General features: G+C 37.0%; 1 pseudogene; it reads left to right on the top strand.

Annotated features, from left to right (window-relative positions):
• Window positions 1-568: 568 nt before the first annotated feature.
• Window positions 569-17149, top strand: LOC132276159 (uncharacterized; annotated as a pseudogene).
• The last annotated feature ends 683 nt before the right edge of the window (window positions 17150-17832 follow it).

Genomic DNA, 17832 nt, shown 5'->3' with positions numbered 1-17832 from the left:
CAAAAAGGTTATAGGTGTTACCATCCTCCCAGTCGTCGGCGGTTTATATCCATGGATGTATCTTTCTTTGAGCATACACCATACTATAGTGGTTCAGTTGGTTCTCAGAGTGAATGGTTCCCATTGAATATAATGATGGATGATTACCTTCTTCCGTCTTTAACGCCTCTACCATTAACCGTTTCGTCTTTCTATGATTCCTCCTTGTGATACCCCTCTAGCAGGGGGAATTGTTCCTTTTTCACAGGTTTATAGTCAGAGACAACAAGTACAAGCTTCTACTCCCATGATGGACTACCTTATTCCTTCGTCACCAGCTTTGCCTTCTCAAGCTATTGTTTCGCTTGATGATCGCCCCATTGCTCTTCGAAAGGGTAAACGTTCTTATACATACCCTATTTCTAATTTTGTTTATGATTATGCTCTCTCACCCTCCTATCAGAGTTTTCTTATTTCTGTAGCCCTGGTTCCTTATCCTTCTAATGTTGCAGATGCACTAGCACAACCTCAATGGCATGATACTATGACAGAAGAACTATAAGCACTTGAGAAAAATCAAACTTGGGACATGGTTCCACTTCCTATTGGACGAAAGGCTGTGGGTTATCGTTGGGTGTTTACAGTTAAGCATAATCTAGATGGGTCAATTGCCCATTACAAGGCCCAATTGGTTGCCAAGGGTTATGCTCAGACTTATGGTATAGATAATCAGGAGACTTTTGCCCCTGTTGCCACCAAGATGAATACTATCTGTGTATTATTTTTCGTTGCTGCAATTCGATCTTAGCCTCTATTTTAGTTAGATGTCAAAAATGCCTTTCTCAATGATGATTTGCAGGAGGAGGTGTACATGGTTCCTCCTCCGGGCTTTCGTTCTCTTGGTCATTCTGGTATGGTATGTCGTCTTCATTGTTCTCTGTATGGCCTCAAGCAGTCTCCTCGAGCTTGGTCTAATTGCTTTTGCACTACTATGCTCTAGTTTGGTTTCCATCAAAGTACAGTTGATCATACCTTGTTTTTACGTCATTCAGGCGGTAAGACAGTTGCTCTCATTGTGTATGTCGATGATATTATTCTTACAGGTGATGATACTACCGGAATTGATGAGGTTAAGAGCTATCTTGGCCATCAGTTTGAGATTAAGGATCTTGGTCCCCCACGGTACTTTTTGGGCATTGAGGTGGCTCGCTCAAAGACTGGCATTTTCATCTCTCAACGCAAGTATGTTCTTGACTTGTTTTCTACTTCTGGTCAGCTTGGCGCTCGTCCTGCTGATACTCCGATTGAGCAGAATCATCGGTTGGTTGATTCTGATGGGGAGTTGTTATTAGATATTGGTCAGTATCAACGACTTGTGGGGAAGCTCATCTATTTATCCATGTCTTAACCTGACATTGCTTATGCCATGAGTGTCGTGAGTCAATTCATGTACTCTCCTTGTGCCCCTCACCTTGATGCAGCTACTCGGATCCTTTGCTACTTAAAAAGTTGTCTAGGCCGTGGTATTTTGTTTGCCAATCATGGTCACTTATGTGTTGAGGCATAGATAGATGCTGATTATACAGGATCAATTTCAGATAGGAGGTCTACTTCGGGTTATTGTACCACCATTGGTGGTAACTTGGTTACTTGGCGCAATAAGAAGTAGGATGTTGTCTCTCGATCTAGTGCAGAGGCAGTGTATAGGGCTATGGCTCTTACGGTAGGTGAGTTGCTATGGCTGAAATCCTTGATGACAGACTTGTGCCTTCCAGTGTCGCTTTTATTCTTACTCTACTGCGACAACAAGTCTGCCATTAGCATAGTAGCAAATCCCGTTCAGCATGACAGGACTAAGCATATAGAAGTGGACCGTCACTTCATTCGAGAGAAGATCATCTCTGGTCCAATTTACACTCCATTTGTCACAAGCTCTCAGCAGGTTGCAGACATTCTTACAAAGTAAGATTGTGTTTGAGAATGCATTGTCCAAGTTGGGCTTTTCAGATATCCACACATCAACTTGAGGGGGAGTGTTAGCATATATGATACCACGATTTATGGTATGACTTACCATAATAGCAAAGATTTGACTATGCATATGTTAGCATATATGATAGTCACTATTTATGGAATGACTTACCATAATAGCAGAGATTTGACTATGCTATAGAATATGCTTTAGAATAACTTGTGATTTGATTTAGTTTCCTTTCTTGTAATATGAGCATGTGCTCATTTTATCTATAAATACTAGAGATGTGAATGAGTAATTCATATCATTCAAGCCTCTACTTAATTGTTTCCTTTCTCTTCTTTTTACATTTCTACTGTTTGATCAAAATTAGGTTTATTCCTCCTTTATTTGAAATTATTAGTGATCTGTTGAATTGTTCTATTTAATATTATGGCTGATTCAAGTAATAATAAAGAAACTCTCTCTTCGGCGCAACACACACCAACTCAACGAGTTACTAATGTGCTGTTGAATGGTCGTAATTTTGCATCCGGGGCTTGTTCCCTCCATTTTTATGCTGGTGGAAAAGGCAAATCAGAGTGATTTTTGGGCACTGAAAAAGATGCTAGATATTAAAGATCCTAAATATACTCAGTGGGATATGGATAATTGCACCATTTTAGGATGGATGTTTTACTTTATGGAGGAACGAATTTATAATATATTCATGTTTATGACTCTATTCATGACTTATGGACTGCTTTTAATATATTCATGTTTTATGACTATTCATGACTTATGGATTACTTTGAATCAAATATATGCTCATTCTAGGAATGATGCTCGTATTTTTGAGTTATACCAAGATATTTCTAAGGCCTTGCTGGAAGGCCTGAATTTGTCAATAGCTGATTACTTTGGGTATTTGAGATCTCGTTGGGAGGAACAGGCTTAATATAAGCCTCTCAGTGAATTTCCTCTCGAGGCAGCCTCTCTTCTTGTCAAACGTCCTAATCATCAACATACATACCTATTAGTTTTTGATGGGATTACGCCCAAAATTTGAACCACTTAAGTCTTAAATCTTGAATGCATCACCAATGCCATGCCATCCCTATTAGAAGCCTTTGCTACTATTGATGGTGAAGAACGCAGGTACCGTTTAATTCAACCCTCACTGGTTCCTCTACCCGTGTCTGAGCCTGCTGGGGATAGTGATAAGCGCTGAATACTGTATATTCAAGCGCCCTAAATTACATTAACAAAGTCCATTAATTGATTATTTTATGTAGATTAACTCCATTTGCATGTTTTTGTACATTTTCAGGTTAAAGTGCAAAAAGGAAGCAAAAATGATGCCTTGTGGAATTTTGAACAAAAAGGGTGCCAATTCTGAATTTCTGGCAGCAGTAGAACCTAACTTTTGTCGCCATTTTTGACCTAGTAAACTCAAGAACTGGACTTCCATCATAACATGAAAGATTTAGAGCTCTGAATCAGCTTTCCAAATCTTCAAGCAGTTCATCATTCGGAGTTCGGAGTAGTTAACAGAGGTGCGCAGAACTGCCTGGCAGCACTGAAGTACTGCCTTTCTCCCCATTTTCGACCAACCAGACTTGAGAATTGGGTCTTTAACAAAACATGAAGTTTTTAAAGCACTGAATTAGCTCTCCAAATCTTCAAACAGATCATCATTCAGAGTTCGGGGCACAAAGTTATAATAGTTTTACCAAAGTAGGTCAGTGCTGAGCAAGAAGAGCATGTTGCACATTACACTAATTTAGAGTGCTCGAGACCACTCTTCGAGTGCTCGAAAATCAGGAAGATTGCACTCGGAAATGGCTCAATTTTAGCCACTTGCACATTGGTTTCCTCAATGCCATCTTCCTTCTTTATGAAGTGGTTGGAGGTGTTCCTTAGAGGAGAGAGAGTCTTGACTTGAGCTTAATAAGAGAGAGGAAGGGCCATACAAAACATTATCATATATTCTACAAGATTAGAAGAGAGAGAAGAGAGCAAAAGAGGTGTGTTCTTCAAGCTCCAAGAAGGTTGCACGAAAATGGCCATGAAAATGGATTTTCTTCCTTCTTCTAGCTTAGCAATGGGTAACTAACTCTTTCTCTAGGGAGGTGATGAAGTCCCTCCCTTGTAAGCATGTCCTAGGGTAGTCTATATTGGGGGATTGCAATGTATATTTATGGTCTTTTTTCATAGCTAAGAGCACTTCATTTGGTGTAATGAATGTTTATATATGTATGGATGATTTCTTCAAGCTCATTATCTTATGTTAGGTGATGTCTTGTATTAATCTTTTTGCTTGAGTTTACATGGTGAGAATGGAAACAAGGTTATGAAATGATTTAATGGCATGTTGATAGGTGACTTTGATAGACCATTGCTTAGGAAATCCTTTGATGGTGTATGCTTAATTTCTAGCTCCATGTGCTTCATCATTTTGTCAAGAATTTGATAGTCTTTCATTTAAGTAAACGTGTATAAGCTACACCTTAGTTAGGTAGTCTAAACATGTTTACCCTTTTGATGGATTATACTTGTTTGAGACCTAATGTACCTCTTGATTACTTACATGGCAACTATGTGTTGCTATGTAGTTCTTGACCATCATATGTTGTTTTTCCCCTAATTTAGGTCTAATCTAGCATGTGTATAGGGATGGAGGCGGATTCACTTCCTTAGTCTTCTTTACTCGTCTTTCATCTCTTAAATTCTTGCAAGTTTTTCATTAATGCATATTTCAATTCATAGTATAAGTGACAAATAATCAACAACTCTTTATTACACCTCATCATCCTAAGAATGATTCTAGACATTTAGGTTGCTTTAGACTAGCGCAGTCCCAGTGGTTTGACTTACCCGACCAATAGCCATATTTTACAATGATTCGTGCTATTGCGAAGGTTGATGTATGATTGACCAACCGATCAATTTTTGGCACCGTTGCCGGGGACTGCAAACAGTTTAGCGACCATAGTTCTAGGGTTAAATTTAGTTTGATTGTGAATACTTGTTTTGTGAATATTTCTTTTGTGGTTTAACCATCTTTGTGTTGTAAGTGAGATTCTAGAAACTCAAGGCTTGCCGAGGGAAAATTGAGAAAATTGTAAGTCTAGAGGACTTTCGGTAAGTTTTTCAAGGTTCTAGTCTTTCAAATTGTGAATATCTTGCATGTGTTTAACTTAGTGTTATTTAGCTTGTGAAGCCCTTGTCGAGGCTATTATTTTGTTTTAATTTCGTGTACAAGCATCGGTCCTTGTCGTGGCCATTTATTTTTTGTCTTGATAATTGAGGAGAAAGGGATCATTGTATGTGGAGTTGATGATAAAGAATTGTTGTGTTGATTATGCTGTGTGTTGTTGATGTTTAACTCCTAGATGGAGAATAATTATCTCCCAACTCAATTCTACACACCACATGCGTTTTGTGCTTTTTGCTCTAGTAATACACATCATACAAGAGATTGTCTTCCAACGAGACAATTCTCGGATTTTTATCTAGAGTAACCAAATGCAAATTTCTCTGAACCGGGTAGTGATCCATACTTCAATGGTTATAACTCGGGTAGGGGAGATCACCAAAATTTCTTGTGGCATGACATGGAAAATTCAGCCCCACAATCTCATGGGCAACATTTTCAAGCCAATTTTCAACCCAATGATCATTATTTCCAACCCTCTTCTCCTTTTCCACCGTCTCCATTGGATGAGCTAATTGTTGCTAACAAACAAATGATGGAGTCTATGCACACGCAAATGATGGACTCCAACAATCAACTATTGGCTTCCCTTGCTAGCATGCAATCCACAGTAGAGTCTATCAATCAAGTGGTACCATATCACCAGTCCCAAGTTAGTGCAATGATAGATGACCAAATATCTCAAATTCAACAAAGGATTAATGCTAAAAATCATGAAGAGGAGGAAACATTTTCATTTGAATTTATGGCCAATCCAAAAGAAAATTCTATGAATGATGAGATTACTCCTAGTAACTTTTATCATGAGAATGATCAAGTGGTTATTACATGTGAAAATGATGAAATGGTGGTTGAAGATCAAATTGTTGCCCCACATCAAAATGAAGCAATTGTGGCTCAAAATGGGAAAAATAATGATGTAGAGATTGTCTACCCTACTTCAAAACAGCCCCTACATAATCCTTTGCTTGATGCACCTCCTTTAATGGAGGATCCTCTAAAAGCTTGCTTAGCTCATTTCAATTATGAGGATTTTGATGTTGACAATTCTATTTTGGAGGTAAATTCTTTGTTTGATATTCCTCCACCTATTCTCTCTCTTCCTTGGGCAACATCAAATGTATCCCTCTCTTGGGAGCTTGCACTTCCTCTCATTCCTTCTCCTGAGTTATCTCAAGCTATTGAGCCCGAACCTCCGGATAACTGTGAGGTGGATGTTTAAAGTCTGAAGGATAACTTGTTGAGCATTCCCGTGCTCAATATGACCCTTCATAAGTCGTTGCTTGGTGCACGTTCACCTAATCCATCTTCCCATAATCCAAATAAGCCCCATAATCCAAAGTTCTTCATTGAGGATGAAGAGTGGGTTGAGGTCTTTCCGCTACCTCTTTTCCACTTTTGTCTTCAAGCTCTTCCTCCTTCGCTTTTAAAAGAATTATCCTATTTGGGGAAGCTTGAATCTCTTGAGAGACATGGTATAGGGTAAGGAGGACTAACCTGATCTCGGTGTGTCTGACTATCAAGATTTTTGAGGATTAGTGCCTGCTCTAACTTCGTCTAGCTATCGACATTAAATTTAGCAAAGCAAGGGAAGAAATTCTTTCGATGTTCCAAGCTTCCCTCCTTTCAATTGCCTGAGCCTTGAAATTTTCCGGGAAATGGTTTCGAAAAGCCAAAAATTTAATTTTTCTGGAATGCTCTTCAGTTGTGTTCCACAATTTTAGACCGGCTTCTTAGACCTTCTCAACTTTTGTTTTCATTCCCGGAAGTTTCCGGCTCTATCAGGCAATTTTCTCGGACTTTCGACATGGCACTCACATACATAACCTCTCATCTTCAATGCATTGTTGAAATGTCCTTAATCTCATTCATGCATTGAAGAGATGTTCCAAAGCTTGAAAATTTTCTCAAAATCATTCATGCATTGTGTGATGTTGTAAAGGTTTAAAAAATTTCCTACATTCATCCATGCATTGGAAATGTGTTGCATTTTGAAAATTTTGCCAATTTAATTCATGCATTAGCAAGATGTTGCAAAGTTTGACAAATTATCCATCCATGTATTGGATTGGAATAATGTGCCAAGTTTCAAATTTTCCATGCATGGCTTGAATTTAGGACTGACATGCAAATTTTCAAAAATTCTCTATGCTTGAAATATTCATTTTTGAGAATTCCATCCATTTTGCATCATGTTGCAATGTTTTAAGCTTCAAAATTTCTTTTTTGAAAAATTCCATCCATTTTGCATCATGTTGCAATGTATCAAGCTTGGAAAATTTTCCATTGGCATATAAAAAAAGAAAAAGGGGGGAAATTTCATTCATTGAAAATTTTTATTTCATTTTCATGCGTAGGAATTTCATTGCAGCCATGAGCTCATGGTTTTTCATGCATCCATGCAGCCATGATAGTTTATCTTTCATTCCATTATCATGCATGCATAAGAATGACAAATTTTAAAATTTTGCTTACATGCATGCATTCAGCTCTCAAAGAGGCATTCCAATTTGGCTGAAAAATTCACTTCCACGAGCCTACTGCCTTCATTTAGAGCACTCTAGCTCCCATTTGGAGTGCTCTAAATGTGAACCATCAATCCCAAGCTCACTGCCTTCATTTAGAGCACTCTAAATTCCATTTGGATTGCTCTAAATTACCACACCAACTTGCCGAAGTCACTGCCTTCATTTCGAGCAATCTAGCTCCATTTTAGAGTGCTCCAATTGTGAACCAATCTTGCATGCACCACTGCCCAATTTTAGAGAGCTCTAAATTCCATTTGGATTGTTCCAAATTTCAGCCTAACAACCCGAGCCTACTGTCCTAATTTCGAGCACTCGAAGACCAAGCTTCGAGTGCTTGCAGTTGCCTACCTCAGTTCCGCGGCTACTGCTTCTAATTCGAGCAATCGAAGACCCCATGTCGAGTGCTCGAATTACACCCCAACCCTCATCCTCTCAAGCATACAGCAGTAACCCACAACCCCATGCCTGCAACTCATCCACACTCCAAACCATCACCTACCCTCGGCACACCACCTTGCATACACTAAACCAACCCACCACCAAGCCACCACCCACAACTCCACATAAAAACCCACCTCACAAACCATGCTCGAACTCCACCAACCTGCACACCTCTCACTCTCAGCATCCACCCATAAACCATGCTGTTGGCCTAAGGATTTAATCTAAAGGTCAATCTTATATTTTGATGATTACAAACCATTAATGATGTTTATGTACTAATATTTTCCTTGAGTGCTATATAGTTGATCAATTAATTCAATCCTCAATAATGAGCCAGAAGCATTCCAAGTACTCAAGCAATGGATTCAAGGAAGCATTGAAGTTGCAATAATTCAAAGATTATTCAAGCAAGAATTCAAAGATTATTCAAGTACTCCATCAAAGGCTAACCGATCATGGTCAAAGATTGAAGAAAAGGGTAGATTAGATGGTGAGAGCTTAAGATTTAATGTCAAAGTTAATTTGAATATATTTGAAGCTCAAAATTCAATCCATGCATTGCATTCCCATTTTATTTCTCAAAGAAAATAAAATCAGCTCATGATCACATTCACAGGACTTAAAGAATTTCATATTAAGTATCATAATGTGAGATGGAGAAGGCTCCATAAAATAAAGAGAAGGCTCTTTTCTCTTATTCAGTGAGCTCTGAGAAGGTTCTTTTCTTTAACTCCAGTAAGTCTTTGAGAAGTATTTAAGAAAAAGAGAGGGCTCAATCAAAAGAAAGAGAGGGCTCTTTTTGTTCCAAGAAAGCTACGAAAATGGATCTTCAAAATAAAGAGCAGGCTCACGTTTTTATTGAGTAGGCTCTTTCTAAGGAAAATGAACAAAGAGCATGCTCTTTGGTTTTCAAGAGACGGCTCTCTTTAGGGTTTTAAACTGTAACGTAAACATTTTCATTAAATGTTCTCAACAACCTCTAACAGCTATATTGAACTCTGTTGTTTCTATAAATACTGAGGTTGGTCTTCAAACTAAAAAAAACCTTTTTTCACAGAGAACATTCTATCATTCCTTGAAAAGCATTAAAGAAGTATTCTGAGCTTTCATTCCTTCTCTGTTATTTCATATCACTGTAGTAATTCTGAGCTTCACGTATATTCATCTTTTCTATAGTTGTGAGCTAAACTCTGTAATCTATCTTTGAGAGATTCTTGTACACTTGTTTCTTCAAACTTCAAAGCTATTGTAAAGGGTTGGTGTAACCCAAAAGAAAGCCTAGGAGAAGGGTGTTCTCCTAGCAAAGAAGAGAAGCAAGATCTTGTTTCAAAAGTGAAGGTTTGCTCTCCACCATTAAGGAGAAGCTCTAGTGAATTTGGGAAGTCTCAAGGGGGATCTTGAGCCGAGGAGTAGGAGTTTCCGAACCTCGCTAAATCACCGAGTCTTTGTTTGCAATCTCTTATCTCTATCTTTCTTATTTTTGTGCTTTATTTTGCTTGAATATTTCAATAAACTGATATTTAACAGTTTGGTAGAAATATAATTTTTAAATTGAAAAAATTGATCCTTGACTCTATTCACCCCCCCTCTAGAGTCAATTAGTGACTAACAATTGGTATCAGAGCCTAATCTCTAGAAAAAGACTAATCATCTTAGAGAACGATTATGGCCAATACAAATTTCCATCAAGAAGGTCAATCTAACAATAGACCCCCTTGGTTTGATGGAAGTGACTACAACTATTAGAAAATCAAAATGAGAGCATTTTTAAGAGGCATAGATGTAGATGTTTGGAAAGCCATAGAAAAAGGAGACCATGTTCCAACCAAGATAGTAGAAGGTGAAAATGTTCGAACACCCGATATTGAATGGACCCTCAATGACCGTAGGCTTGTACAATGTAATGTCAAGGCTATCACTAATCTCTATTGTGCCTTAAGCAAAGACGAATTCAATAGAATTTCGGATTGCGAAACGGCCAAAGAAATTTGGGATAAACTTGAAGTTACCTATATAGGCACTAGTCATGTTAAAGAATCCAAAATGAATATGCTTGTCCATAAATATGAACTTTTTACCATGAATAACAAAGAAACTATTAATGAAATGTACTCTCGTTTTACTAACATTGTTAATCCCTTGAAAGCTCTTGGAAGAAAATATACATCATCCGACAATGTAAGAAAAATCCTTAGATCTTTGCCAAAGAATTGGGAAGCTAAGAAGACCGCCATCCAAGAAGCCAAAGATCTTAACACACTTCCCATTGACGAACTTATTGGTTCATTAATGGCTTACGAGCTAGAAATGAATGATAGAGATGAAGAAACTCAAAAGAAGGATATAGCTCTACAAGCTACTACCAAAGAAGTTACAATTAATAAAGTTCCTTATGATGAAGAAGAAGAAGAAGTTGCTCTCATTACCAAAACCGTAAGAAGAATTCTTCAAATGAAGAAGTTTCAAAAGAGCAACCACTTCAAAAGAAATGGGTCGTCTAGTGAGCAAGGAAAAAGAGAAGCACTTACTTGCTTCCATTGTGGAAAACCGGGACACTTCAAGTCCGATTGCTATGCCTACAAAAATGAAAAGGAAAGGAAAAAGAAAGGCAAAGCCATGCAAGCTACATGGGAGGATGATGATTCAAATGGATTCGAAAGTGACGATGAACTCAATGAATTGGTTAATCTTTGTCTCATGGCCGATGAAGATGAGGTAAATTCTAATCATAACTCATTTGATTTGGAAACTACTTATGATGAATTAGTTGATGCACACAACTATTTGCTAGATGCTTTTAGAGAATTGCATGATGAATTAGGCAAAATGGTTCAAAAATGTGCTACTCTCAAGAGGGAAATGTATATCATCTCTCAAAACCTTGAAAAATCTCAACTTGAAAATGAAGCTTTGAAAAAGGAAAAAGAATTAGCTAAAGAATCGGTTTCAATTGATTTAATTTCTGAAAATAAATCATTGAAAGTTATAATTGAAGATCAAATTGAAACTTTAGCTAAATTCACAAAAGGTAGAGAGAATTTGGGTCTCATACTTGGAAAGCAAAGAAATGCTTATGCCAAGGATGGACTTGGATTTGATCCTCACAACAAAGATTCTTGTTTATTGAAAAAGAGAATACCTTTGAACAATTACTTTGTTAAAAATTCCTCTTTTAGTCCACAATGTAACTATTGTAAAAAAATAGGACATAAGATCAATCATGAGGCCATGTAGGACAAAAGAAGTTTGGGTTATTAAAGGGACTTATACACCTCTTCCTAACTCTCATGGACCCAAGAGAATATGGGTACCAAAAGAAGATTATTCAAATTCCTTTTGTAGGTTTGCTTGAAGTCTCTATATTCATCCAAGGACAAATGGTTCCTTGATAGCGGATGCTCAAGGCATATGACGGGAGATCAATCAAAATTTCGCTCCATCAAACCTCATAAAGGAGGAAGCGTCACATTCGGCGACAACTCAAAAGGCAAGGTCATTGGCATTGGAACTATTGGTATCTCTTCCTCCTTATCTATTGATGATGTGTTACTTGTTAAAGGCTTAAAACATAATCTGTTTAGTATTAGCCAATTATGTGATAAAGGATATGATGTTTTGTTTAAATCGGACAAGTGCATTGTCAAAAAGGATAATGTAGAAGTTTTCCATGCTCTAAGAAATGGTAATGTATATACTTTGCTTTTGTGTGAATTACATGATCAAGATGTCAAATGTCTTGTATCCTCAAATGAAAATAGTTGGTTGTGGCATAGAAGGTTGGGTCATGCTAGTATGGATTTGATTTCAAAACTATCTAAGAATGAATTGGTCAAAGGCCTCCCAAAGACTAATTTTTCTAAAGATAAAACATGTAGCGCATGCCAAATAGGTAAGCAAATCAAGTCATCATTTAAAAGGAAAAAGGATATAACGACTTCAAGACCACTTGAATTAATTCACATGGACTTATTCGGTCCGGAGAGGATTGCTAGTCTTGGTGGAAAACTCTATGCATTTGTCATTGTGGATGACTTCTCTAGATTCACTTGGGTATTTTTCCTTACACACAAGAATGAGGTTCATACAATCTTTGCTAAATTTTGTAAGAGAGTTGAAAATGAAAAAGAATGTAAAATTAAGTCCATTAGAAGTGATAGAGCTAGAGAGTTCGATAACCAAGATGTGGAAAGATTCTGTGATGACAATGGATACATTCATAATCTTTCAGCTCCTAGGACTCCTCAACAAAATGGAGTTGTTGAAAGAAAAAATAGGTCTCTCCAAGAAATGGCTAGGACTATGTTAAATGAACATAATTCTCCTAGATCTCTATGGGCCGAAGCCGTTAGCACCTCATGCTATGTCATAAATAGAGTCATTATTAGAAAACTCCTTAATAAGACTCCTTATGATCTTTGGAACAAAAGAAAGCCAAACATTGGATACTTTAAAGTCTTTGGGTGTAAATGCTTCGTGTTAAATGACAAAGATAATCTAAGAAAATTTGAACCTAAATCGGATGAAGGTATTTTTCTAGGATATTCTTCTCGTAGCAAAGCATTTAGAGTGTTTAACAAAAGAACACGAGTAGTTGTGGAATCAATACATGTTGTATTCGATGAATCACCATTACCCCCTCTTAGACGTTCATTAGATGATAATGAAGATGTGATTGAGATTGAAAAGAATATTGAAAATCTTGATTTAAATGGTTCTTCTCTTGAAGATAGCTCCAAAGATGTTCTAAAAGAAAGTCTTTCTTATAAAGACACTCTTCCTAAGGCTTGGAAGCAAGTGCCTAATCATCCGATAAATCAAATCATTGGCGATCCATCTAAAGGAATAAGCACTAGGTCTTAAATGAGTAACATTTGCAATTATGTGGCTTTTGTTTCCCAACTTGAACAAAAAAATATTCATGAAGCCGAAAATGATGAATCTTGGCTCTTGGCCATGCAAGAAGAACTTAACCAATTCGAAAGGAATAAAGTCTGGCATTTGGTTCCAAAGCCTAAAGATAAAACTATCATTGGCACAAAATGGGTATTTAGGAACAAAAAGGATGAATCGGGAATAATTATGAGAAACAAGGCAAGGCTTGTTGCTCAAGGCTATAATCAAGAAGAAGGAATTGATTATGAGGAGACCTTTGCCCCCGTAGCTAGACTTGAAGCTATAAGAATGCTCCTTGCTTTTGCATCCCATAAGAATTTTAAGTTATATCAAATGGATGTAAAAAGTGCTTTCTTAAATGGATTCATTGAAGAAGAAGTATATGTAGAACAACCGCCGGACTTTGAAAGCTACATTTATCCAAACCATGTTTTCAAATTATCAAAAGCTTTGTATGGTTTAAAACAAGCTCCAAGAGCTTGGTATGAAAAACTAAGTGGTTTCTTACTTGCTAATGGTTTTGTTAGAGGAAAAATTGACAATACTCTTTTTACTAAAACCATTGATAGCAACCTGTTGGTTATTCAAATTTACGTTGATGATATTATCTTTGGATCAACCAATAGTGTGCTATGTGAAAAATTTGCTTCTAGCATGCAAAATGAATTCGAAATGAGTATGATGGGTGAACTTACTTTCTTCTTAGGGTTGCAAATCAAACAAACACTTGATGGAATTTTTGTTTGCCAATCCAAGTATGTTAAAGATTTGCTAAAGAAATTTGGCTTGGAGGAAGTCAAACATGCCAATACTCCAATGAGTTCATCTTTGAAACTTGACAAAGATGAAAAGGGCACTAATGTAGATATTAAAAAATATAGGGGTATGATTGGTAGTCTTTTATACTTAACCGCAAGTAAACCGGAAATCATGTTTAGTGTATGCTTATGCGCTCGTTTTCAATCTTGCCCTAAAGAATCTCATCTATGTGCCGTTAAACGCATCTTTCGCTATTTAAGTTTTACTACATTCTTAGGGCTTTGGTATCCTAGGCATACATCATTTGAGCTTGTCGGTTACTCGGACGCTGATTTTGGAGGGCAAAGTTGATAGAAAAAGTACTAGCGGAACTTGTCATTTCTTAGGACAATCATTAGTATCTTGGTCTTGCAAGAAACAAAATTCCGTAGCTCTATCAACCGCAGAAGCTGAATATATTGCAGCCCGTAGTTGTTGCGCTCAAACGCTTTACATTAAGCAACAACTTGAGGATTTTGGACTTTACTTTGATCATGTTCCTATTATGTGTGATAATACAAGTGCAATATGTATCTCAAAAAATCCTATTCAGCATTCAAGGACAAAGCATATAGAAATTAGGTACCATTTTCTTAGGGATCATGTCTCAAAAGGAGACATTGAGCTTGTATTTATTAATACTGAAAAACAACTAGCAGATATTTTCACAAAACCATTCCAAGAGGACAGATTTTGCTTGCTCAGAAGAGAAATAGGTATGTCTGCAGAAGAAGAAATATTAAAGTAACTCTAGCAGCTAAAGAGCCAGCTCCATTCAGAAAAAGAGCTGTCTCCACACAAAGCAGAGCAGGCTTCACAAATGATTTCAAAGTGCATACTCTCGGGATCTCTATGTTTTTAAGAAAGAACAGTCTCTACAAACTAAGAGAGCAGGCTCTATAAAAACAAGAGACGGCTCCTAACCTAAACCATAATCTGCATACACTTTTGTTGCTCTCAGGATCTCATGCAGATTTCAGTAAGAGCAGTCTCCAATTCTACAATGAGCCGGCTTACACACACTCATTTAAACACTCAACTCTCGGGATCTCACGCAGGTTGTAAAGAGCCGGCTCCAATTTTGCTTGAGCCGGCTCAATACACATAAATGGAGACGTCTCTCTTCAGAAGGAGGAGCCTGCTCAATTGATGGATTATATCTCCTTACTCTCGGTATCTCACATTTGCACTTGGATGCAGGGCAAAAGAATGAAAGAGCCGGCTCCATGAAATAGAAGAGCCGACTCCAAGAAACTTCATTGAGCCGGCTCTATGAACTAGTGAGCCGGCTCCAAGAAACTTCATTGAGCCGGCTCTATGAACTAGTGAGCCGGCTCAATCAATGAAACCCACATACACAGGATTCTCGGTTTCATTTTAAGTGCACAGTAGGCTTTCATAATCCATCTCGGCACTTTCCATTCAGTATACTAACTCCATTCTAGACATAACAGAGGCTTATTCCAGAGCACTCTCTCGGCTAGGGTTGAAATATTTCCTCCATTGGGCATCTTCACAGGTAACTCCTTTCCTCAAATTCCATCTCAAAGTTATGAGTTCTTGCATTTTAGTTTATCTATTTTCAACAAATTTTAGAGTTCATTGCTTTTTCATCTCTCATCCATGAAACCCTTGATTTCACTGTAGACTTTCTCCTCGCATGGAAAGAACATATTTGAGTAGAAATTGCTACTTTCTTGGTTTGTTAATTCAAATTTCTAGTAGTTATGCATTTGTCATATGACTAATCTATGAATTTATTTCATGTCAATTAAATCTTAGAAATATATGTTGTTTTCAGACCCCTTTATTTTCAATTTATCTTTGAATTCCATTTTATTTTGATGAATTTGTAAACTTTATTACCTAGACCATATTATCTGAATTTTTTTTTGGGTTTTTAAGCATAAAACTTAAATTAGTATAAAACTTAAATTGGTACATTGGTTCAAAATCATTTTCAATTATAATCATTAATTCTCAGTCAAAACCAATTTGAGCTTTGAAATTTCCAGTATATAATAATTGAATTTTTTTTATTAATCTTCACTCCAAACAAATTTAAGTGAATTTTTCTTTAGATATGTGTTCTAAGTATTCCTTCTGAAATTTCAGTTTCAATTTCTAGAAATGTTCACGGCTTTATCCTCTCGTAGAAAGAATCCTCCTCGTGGTCATAAACGGAACTCTCAAAGATCTCAAGATGTTGGTTCAAGTCCTAGTACACAAACTCAAATCTCTGCTACCATGCTTTATAGAAACCCCACCTACAAAGTAGCATTTGACACTATCTATCAACATAGAAAATTGGCCACAGCAATGGTATTGTCCAAAAAAATTTGCGATGATCTTAATCTCAACACCTATAGATTGTTTGACGAAATTGGCCTAGGAAACTTTGTTGGGTTGAGTACCAAATACTATCCAAAATTCGTAAAGTTATTTTACACTCACCTTGAAGAAAGTCCTGGAGAAGACAAACTTAATTGTTATGTAGCTGGAGTTCACTTTTACCTTGATAGAAGTAACATTGCTCGAATTCTCAAACTTGAGGATGGCATCCAATTCTATTCTCCTTCCAAATGGTTTATTGGACAAGGCTTTGACAAACTCACGGCTATTCAGCAAATGAGTTATGATTCCCGTGTAACCAATACAAAAGTGGTAAACACCAGGCAATTAACTATGGAAGCCCGATTGATTCACAAGATCATCATGTACTCCATTCTTCCAAAATCCGGCAGTAGATCCAAAGTCACTCACATGGATGTCTTCCTTATCTGGTGTGTCTTAAATGGAAAGCCCTTTGATCTTGCATACATAATATTTCATCATTTGCTTGCTTGTAACAGAAAGAAAAAGGTCTCTCTTTATTATGCCATGGTTCTCACTCACATATTCATGGATATAAAAGTTCCGCTAGATAGTTCTGAAGCAGTTAAACCAGGGTCAAGACACATGCTCACTGCTTTAAATCTTGCGTCAATGGGGCTAAAAAGGGATTCAAATGGTATGTGGTTCTATCCTAAGCAACGGAGGTTTGAAGAGGCTCGAGATAGAGGAGAAGAAATTGAGGAAGTTGATGATGAGGATGAAGAAGAACATGACAGTGATGACAGTGCTGAAGATGACGATGTTCCAGCTGAAAATTGCACCAATCGTGATCTTTTATTGAAAATTCTCGAAGCTACTCGTCAAAATCAAGCCACTCTTGAAGAACAACAAACCACTCTTGCACAACAGCAAAGACAACTTGACGAAGTGCATATGTCAATCACTCATCTTAATGAAGATTTTGAAGCATTTCGCAAAGGAAATAGACCTCCTTCTCCTTAGCACAGTATCACCCCCGTCTAAAACCTATTTTTGTGGTCTCATTTGCTATATCTGCTTTAGAGAATCATATTCTTAGATATGTTCTATTTACTTATGTTATTTCATTTTGAACTCCTTATCATGAACTATGCTTTTATCTACCCATATGGTAGTTGTCTTCTATTTAATTGCTCTTTTCTTTATCAATTTTGATATTTCATGCAAAGGTCAGTATTTCCCATTGATAAAGGAAGATTTTTTTTTTTGATATGACAAAGGGGGAGAAAGATGTGTTCTATGCTATATTGTGTCTATTCTATTGCATTGCTATTTTGATAGACGCACATTGATAGGAGGAGACATATTTTTTTTTCAAATATTTGTTGTTGACATGAATTCAAGATATGCTTATTGATAGGGGGAGCATTATTTCAAAATGCAACTCCACCTTGACAATAAACACATCAATGTTTTGTCATCATCAAAAAGGGGGAGATTGTTGGCCTAAGGATTTAATCTAAAGGTCAATCTTATATTTTGATGATTACAAACCATTAATGATGTTTATGTACTAATATTTTCCTTGAGTGCTATATAGTTGATCAATTAATTCAATCCTCAATAATGAGCCAGAAGCATTCCAAGTACTCAAGCAATGGATTCAAGGAAGCATTGAAGTTGCAATAATTCAAAGATTATTCAAG

The sequence above is a fragment of the Cornus florida genome, unplaced genomic scaffold (genome assembly GCF_030987335.1).
Source record: "Cornus florida cultivar Cherokee Brave unplaced genomic scaffold, ASM3098733v1 CherokeeBrave_3.0.0_Hap2_Chr01, whole genome shotgun sequence".
Classification (NCBI taxonomy): Eukaryota; Viridiplantae; Streptophyta; class Magnoliopsida; order Cornales; family Cornaceae; genus Cornus; species Cornus florida.
This window is presented reverse-complemented; position numbering and strand designations above follow the sequence as displayed.